An 8,541-nucleotide genomic window follows, 5' to 3' on the forward strand; every position below is an offset into this window, starting at 1 on the left:
ATGGTGCATACTATATAATGGCATACTATATAGTCTGCTTTTATGGTGCATACTATATAATGGCAGTTTTCTTCAGGGGAAAACAGAGTAACCGTGGTTGATAACACTAGCATCAAAGTAGGGGCTCTAGTTTTCTTTCCATTTGGTAAGAAACTTCAGGGACCATCTTTTGATGGCTCCTCTATAGTATAGCATAGAAATTCAAAAAGGAAAATGAGATTTCTTGTCTCTCGAGATAGTACTTTTATAATCAGTAATTAATTCAGGGGGTGTGACCTGCGGTGAAATTCCCCCTGGAGCTACGAAAAATCCCTACCGAACAATTTTCCGAACCAGGGAGGGTACCAATAATTCTGAAGTCTTACTTTCACCCTTTGTTTATTCAAATCTCCGGGGGGAAAATCTTCTGAAATCGTCACTTCTTATATTTTGCGAATTAGTCCTAAAAGCGACAGTCCTATTAGCGACAGGAACTGTTATCTGTCCTACAAGCGACCGATTCATTACAATGAGATTATGGAAGATGATAAGATTTCCTCTTGTAAAATATGTTTGCCTCTGGCGTTATTAGCCGAGCCGCCCGAACAACCTTTCTATGAAAAATGTACGTGTCAGTGATATTGTTCGCCAAATATATTTACCCTCTACTGTGAATGAAAACAAAACTTATCTTAATTTTGAGTTAGATTTGACATAAAACATATCAAATAACTTAGCGAGACAACAGAGTTATTTCCATGAAAAGTGTATTCCTTATTTAATTAAATATTAAAATCCAATTGTAATATCCCCTTTCCTCGAAAGCTCTGCTTTCTGTACTTAATTTAATTCAAATCTAAATGAAATGAAATTAAATCTTTAAGTTTTACGTCCCACGTTTATGCCGGTTAGGCTAAAGGAGATGATGATGATGAGAAATGAATGAAATGGTGGAATGAAGAAAGTGGGAGGAAATGGGAGAATCCCGAGAAAATCCACGAGCACGATGTTTGTCCACTACAAAGTTCACACGGCGCGAGCTGGGATCGAACCAGGGACCCCAAGCACCGGAGAAGAATGCTCTACCACTGAGCCACTGCGCCCCCCAAATCCAAATCTAATTACTCACTAAGCAAAGCAATATACAGTATTTGATTTTGAAAAAGTTAAACGTGTAAGAGTTTCGCAAACTCTACCTTTTAGACTTCCTAAGATTCTATGAATAAGATGAGAAAAAACATCTCAATAATAAAAGAAAGCTTTTGAGATCCCTTACATCTGATTAGCTATTCCTAACCAACGCCATTCTTAATATGAACGAATCGGTGACTCATAGGCCAGTTAACAGATTGAATCGGTCGCTCATAGGACAGTTACAAGTTTCCGTCGTACATAAGACTGTCGCAACTAGAACAACACCTATTTTGCAGGTTAGTATCACTTGCAGAGACGTGATTTTTGCAGACTATACAAAATTCCTCAAAAAGATCATTCTATAATTGGACAAAGCACAACCATAAAAGCTATTAAACAAGTTAAAATTACGCGCAAGCTTTGTATATATATATATATATATATATATATATATATACTATATATATATATATATATATATATATATATATATATATATATATATATATATATATATATATATATATATATATAAGCTCTACCTGCAAGCTACAAACGATATAGATACCATGGCTACAGCTCTTATTCGCTGCTTTATCGATCCATAACAGTCAATTAGAATAATTAATAGTTCGTCCTTAATGACTCAGCAACGAGAGATTTCAATGCAGAATAAAAAGAAAGTGCAGCGATAAAATATAGAATTGATACAGAATGCTCAAGATAAGATAAATATATTTTCATGATAGCTTAGTGAGTGTTTGTGTTATGTGAGATTGTGGAATCCAATGTCATGATAATTATAATGTGGCTGCTATATACATCTAAGCGAACTCCGTTTTTTGGCTGGAATCGATTATATTGGAAAGTTGTACATTTAAAAGATAGGCTATTAACTTCAATCATTAAAAGTAAATTGTAATATAGGTATTTCCAATGCGACAATTTGTATTTCTAATTTGTATTTTATAAGTGACATATATAGCAGAATGGTATATAATAGGGCAACAGCGCCTTAGTCGGTACGTAATAGTGCTTTTTCTGAAACAAGAAATTTCTCGTCTCGTCTCGTCTCGAAAATGAGACGAAAATTACATTTTTCAAATTCGAGGCGAAACGAGAAATTTCTCGAATATCGTGGGTAACACTAGTTTACCCACATCCTAGATCTCAAACGTGTTCCCGGGTTCGACTCCCGGTGGAGAGCCTTTGGAACCTTAACTATCCTTGATGTTTGTGTACTCATGTTCCTGTTCTTATAGGCTAATAAAAGAAATAGTAAAAGTGAATTAAAATATGGTGATAATTAGTTAATTACTGAGGAACATTCGGTGAACCAGTTAACTTTTTTAAAAATGAAGTGTTAGAGCATTCACCTTTGATGTATGAGGTCTCTGGTTCGATCCCAGCTCGTGCCATCTTCATTCCACCATTTCATTCATTCTCAACACTACCGTTTCCTTTAACCTATCTACATATTAAAATGCTAAATAGCAATTAAAAGCACATGAGCTCCAACCTATAACTTTGGCTTTCAAATCTTACATTTACGGTTATGTGTGATTTCATGTTTAACATAGACAAACATTTTGAGCAATTGTACTTTAAATAGTCTAAATTAGTTAACTATATCTTTTTCATAAAGTTTATGATATAAAATTATCGTATTTTAATAAGACTTCTCTAAAATCAATGCATGTGAATTGTGCTTCCATCTACCGAGCTCTTTTAAACTATGTTTATATGTTTGTGGCCAATCCTTTCGACAGCGAGATCTCGGAAACTATAGCCTCTAGAAAGATGATGTTTTCACTGATCGATTGCAAATTTTGCGTAGATTGTCCAGTTCTAATTGAATATTTAAAAAACATGGACGCTATTTCTTTATTACATTTTTACGGGTACATTGGAAGTGTCGAAATTTAGAAAAAAAATAAAGCATCACACCCTACGCATTATACATTCCAACACCACATTGTTGTATACAGGGGTTGTATGTGTCTCAGGCGTTTGTTTCATGGCCAAATAATAATGGAAAAGGAAGAATAACTATTTCTCCAGTCTAAGATGAACCTTTATTTTTGTAGTGTTTTCCCCAATGAACACCATATATAAGTGACATCATAATTAATTGTGTATGTAATGTATTTGCTTATTACATACTGCATGCAAGAAGAAAGAAAACACTGGTCATACATGAATTAGAAACTCCAACCGGAAGTAGGTTCAAATCTTGCAAACGGTGCGAGATATTGAGAAAAAATAATCGAAAAAACTCTCCCCTCTATAATACCCCTTGGCTTTTTTTTTTTTAAACAATACGTCTTTCAATTGTGTCTGTAAAGGAACATGTACATATGTTGTGAGGAATGAGAAGAAAATTTATGCTCATATGCGAATGATGCGCTGTGTAGAGAGCGCAGATTCAGCTAGTACGGTATAAATGTGTAATGTAAAACTGAAATATGTTGTTTCTTTTTCACGTTCTTCGTGGACTTTTTGTAACGCAGGAGGATTCTGATAACTTCAGAATGGAATTTAGAAACAAATCTAGGCATAAATTTGGTACATAAATTCACAAAACACGACCAGACGAGAAAAGCTTATTTTTCGTCTTGCCTCGTGGGCAACACTACTATGAACAAACAGGGATTTTGGGTTCGATTCCTGTGGGGTTGGAAACGTTTATCTCGTACCATGCTCGTTCCAATGCTATTTAAGGGTGATCATCCTGTCCAGGCGCGCGCACTTAGATTTTTTTTTGTTGTGAGCGGTTCTAAGCTTTGGGTTAGGGGGGTGGAATTTATACTAACATGAGAAGCCACTACGTCTAGGCCGTATTGAACGGGTATTATTCTGCATCCGAAAACACGATAAATAATTGTAAAATACTTCCACCTATATTTTTCAAAAAAGGCAGAACTAGATAGTTTTTTAATAAGAGAAAGAGTACAAATGAAGCGTAAGATCAAGTTTTCATGCTACATCAATCATTTTCCTGCCAAACAAGTATAGTTTTACTGACAAAGGGTACAAATGTATGTTGAGTTAGAAAGTTTTGGGGGGGTCCAAACCCAGTGGACCACTGTGGATACGCCCCTATATGGTTTATAAAATACTTATCATTATGCCATATAGTATTATATATATATATAGAATTGACCCAGATAGTATTTTAGTATTTCTCTACATGGTGCTATTCAATGAACTAACATTTTTCAGGACAGGACTTTTGTATAGGCCAAGAGCCTGGATGTGCAATGACAGTTGTCAGGCACTCACATTTCTTCTGTATATGAACGAACTTAAACGCACAAGCAAATATGAGTTTATTTAATACCATTTTGCACGAATTGCGACTTATATATACTCTCATATTGCTCGATGTTTCTAAGTAATACGAAAAAGTAGTGAGAAGCAGTGATTCTTCCAGGCATATTTCCCGTAGAGTTGGTCAATTGCATCCTCTTCCCCCGAGCTAAGATAAATTAGATTTCAATTATATGTCATACTCTTGTGTACGCCACGTTCTTGACCTAATACTCTCTCATTCTAATCACTTCTCATTTTAATTTGCTCCCCCTCTATTCCCCCGTAAAAAGTTTCTGGAACAAACTTTGGTGAATCCTAATTATGAAATGGAAACAAGCCAGTCTGTGCGTCATTCTATCCTAAAATGTTATGCAACCTTGCTTCACATATTTGTAAAATTGGTTGTAGAAGCACAAGGGGAACAATGAGAATTCCTTATATTAAGCGTAAACGTCTCAGTGCGTCAAGCTAATTATTAATAGTAAATAGCTACACTAATAGACATCGCTATATGCGCTAAAGTAGTTTAGCTTAGCTTAAAGTAGCTTAAATTCAAGTAGCTTTCCAACTGCCTCATGATGTCAGGTCAACTCTTTTGCCCACACGAACAGTCGACCCCGGAACCATACAGGCCAAATGAGATGAAGTGTTCGAGTTTAACGTCCCATGATTATACCCTATAGGCTAAGGGAGACGGGATTTTTAAAGCAAGTGAATGATGATGGAAGAATTGATGGAATGAGAAAGCAGGAGGAAAAGGGAGTGCCCCAAGAAAACTCACAAGCCCGGTGTTGTCCACCACAAACTTACTTAGGCCGGGATCGAACCAGAGGTAAACGCTTTACCAATGAGCCACCGTGCCCCCATTACAAACCAAATGCATGCGCGCTTACCACTCGGCTTGCTTCCAGAAAATTTTGTCCGGGAAGGGGCGGGGGAAGACTCGCAATGTTAGGGGCCTGTACTGGGACACTATTTGTTAAAGGACGTATCTTGAAGAAGAGTTATATTGTAGATAACTGAAATTTAACTCCGGTAGGAGTGGGGGGGGGGGTACGAACTCTAGGGACATGTCCTCCTGGAAATACAAACATTTTAAAATCTTAACTTTTCATCAATGTAGTTATTTTGTAGCAATATCTTTATTTCAAAATAAAACATAATATTCAAGCCATCAAATGCAAACAAACAAAAAAAAGTTAATTTTGCTATAATTTGAAATACTACTTACCAAACAACAAAGTAAAGTAATTGCAGCCAACGGCACAGCTGAAGAAAACAGATAAAATTTCTAGTTCTGTTTGTTAATTAGGTTTGTTTTGATTAACACAAAGCACACAATTCCAAACTGATAAAGAGATTTCCCAAGTTTTAACTTCTGTTTTTGGAGATAACTTCCAACTACGAGCCAATATTTTACCCTACAGGAAATTTATTTGTATATATATTTATAATTAACGTATGACTGTTACTTCATATACAAAGTAAATAAAAAATAGGCACATATAAACACACTGTTATCAATATTGATATTTACAAAACGAATCGCGTTCCAGCAAGTCTCTCTCTATATATACATGTATGCAAACAGAAATTGATGTGTTTTTGTAGATATGAAGTTCGTCTGTCAGCCTACTGCTTCTATATATTACGTGCGTGTATTGGATGAATATATGCACGCACGCACGTAGTAGAAAACACAAGACACATATAGGCACGTGTGTGAGTTACGCACTTGTCTTCGAAACACGTCACACTCCAGGCAAAATACTACCTCACATCTGATGCAGTTCTCACCGGGAGGAGCACTGAACATCGACTAATCCACTCAGCTTCGTGTTGTTATGAACTTCCACTAGATATTGCACCCTGCGGCAGAGTTGCCAGGGCTTGCGTTAAATAAAACCCAAACAAAACCAGACACATAATATTAGTACACGCTTACATGCTGTTATCAATATTGATGTAAACAAAATTAATAGTTCCACAAAGCGCACTGTTAGTATTAATGCTTTGAGTGTTAAAAATACTTATACGAATTGTCTATTTTTCTTTATCAATGCATTTTGTAGTTCTGATCACATGCGGGCTTTAGGGCTCAAGTTCTGCCCATGAGACTTTTGAAAGACATGATTTTCCATTAAAAATGGAATAATTATATTTTAATTATACCATAATGACGCTTTTAAAAATACTAAATTGAATCAGTTTCCTATACATAGCAAATTATCTTAATTTTGCCACAATCAACTGCGGTTTCCTCTGTTACTTTTCTTTATTATGGGAGGAGGGAAGAATTGGTAATTTGAGAAACTGCATCAAAACAGTTGGAAGATGGGCATCGCTGAATCCAATGGTGTAGCCACTGGAGGATGGAGGACAGACCCACAAACAATTTCCTGCCTCCCAATTGAAGTTCGTTTGTTATCTCTTTATTATACTAGTTTAATACTTATAGCAAATATAAAAATACTTATAGCAATATGCACTTATAGCTGAAAAGTCATGATTTGGACCCCCCAGCATGTAGTCGCAAAACGGCTGAGCATAGGATCTACCGTTGTATTTACGTTCTTTTCCCTTTTTTAAACTATCAATCAGAGTATCTCACTACTCTTGGCAAGTTTATTTATTTAAATTTAAGGCACCGAGGCCAAGATAGACGATGATGATCAGTGCTATTCAAATTGATTATTCAGAAACTGAAAATGGATTTTCGAAAAAGTTTAAATTTCAAAAAAATCGATTTTCTATCTTCGATTTTCAAAATCAATTTTCGGTTTTTAAAAATTAGAATCATGATTTCGGTTTTCAAAACCAAAATTCGACTTTTGGTTTTCTTTCTTCACCGCATGCAGACGTTATTTAAAGCGAATGTGAACGAAAACAATTTCAAAACTTGGGAATAAAGTGTATAAATAGATGTAGTACACTCGCGGATGTCTGAACGGATTTCATTTGTGCTACAAAGTGGACATACGATAGTAATTCTGCAATACACAAACAAGTTACATACATATGCATGGTGTGCGGTCAGAATAGAAACAAAAAATCTGATTTGAACATAGATCGCCTCGTTGATAGTCACATACTTGCTCCTACTCCGTACCGAGCAATGGGAATTCCTTGCTGGTAGACACCTGTTTCTCCATCTGCCGAACTGGGATTACTGTCGAAACAAGACCCCGTAATTAGTTGAAACGTTACATGGTATTTTCGTCGTCTTTTTACCTCTAACATTATCCCCCGTTGAGCCGTGGCTAAGGGTAAGTAATTAGTTTACTTTTACGTTCGTATGCATTAACATCTCCTATGATGACCCATAACTTAAATTGGGGGCACGGTGGTTCAGTGGTAGAGCGTTCTCCTCCGGTGCTTGGGGTTCCTGGTTCGATCCCAGCTCGCGCCGTGTGGACTTTGTGGTGGACAAACATCGTGCTCGTGGGTTTTCTCGGGGTTCTCCCACTTTCTTCATTCCACCAATTTACTCATCTCTCATCATCACCGTCTCCTTTAGCCTAACCGGCATAAGCGTGGGACGTAAAACTGAAAATTTTCATTTCATTTTCATTACTTACTTACTGGTCGGCGCTACAACCCTTGAAGGGCCTTGGCCTCCCTAACCACTCTCCTCCATTCCTCTCGATTCTCTGCCTTTCTTCTCCATCCTCTAATTCCTAATTTCTTTACATCCTCTTCTATGTCGTCTATCCATCTTTTTTGGGCCTGCCTCTTCTCTTTCGACCGTCTGGTTTCCCTACAAACACTTTCTTAGCAGTTCTACTTTCCTGCATGCGCTGTACATGTCCTGCCCATCTTAGTCTTCCTTGTTTGATTCGTGCAATTATATTTGGTTGGTCGTATAGTTCTTGCAATTCGTTCTAATGCGCCATGCGTTATTCTCCCTTATTGGTCCATATATTTTTCTCAGGATTTTTCTTTCCCATCTCACTAGCCATTCCTTCTCTGTCGTGGTTATTACCCAACTTTCCGAATCATATATGACTATTGGTTTTTAGTATGGTATTGTACAGGCTTAACTTTGTTTTTTTCTGCTGACGTTTCTAGATTTGAATACATTCTGTGATGCTTTCATTTTCATTCCATAGCTTAAAT

General features: G+C 36.6%; 1 protein-coding gene across 1 annotated transcript in view; it reads right to left on the bottom strand.

Annotated features, from left to right (window-relative positions):
- LOC145675602 (CYFIP-related Rac1 interactor B) overlaps window positions 1–6,241 on the bottom strand; it is a 294,387-nt gene extending 288,146 nt beyond the window's left edge. The window contains exon 1 of the mRNA XM_081746138.1: window positions 5,657–6,241. The gene's annotated coding sequence lies outside the window, so the exon portion shown is untranslated. The remainder of the gene's footprint in view (window positions 1–5,656) is intronic.
- Window positions 6,242–8,541: the final 2,300 nt, after the last annotated feature.

The sequence above is a fragment of the Thermobia domestica genome, chromosome 18 (assembly GCF_964235325.1).
Source record: "Thermobia domestica chromosome 18, izTheDome1.hap1.1, whole genome shotgun sequence".
NCBI classification, from domain to species: Eukaryota; Metazoa; Arthropoda; class Insecta; order Zygentoma; family Lepismatidae; genus Thermobia; species Thermobia domestica.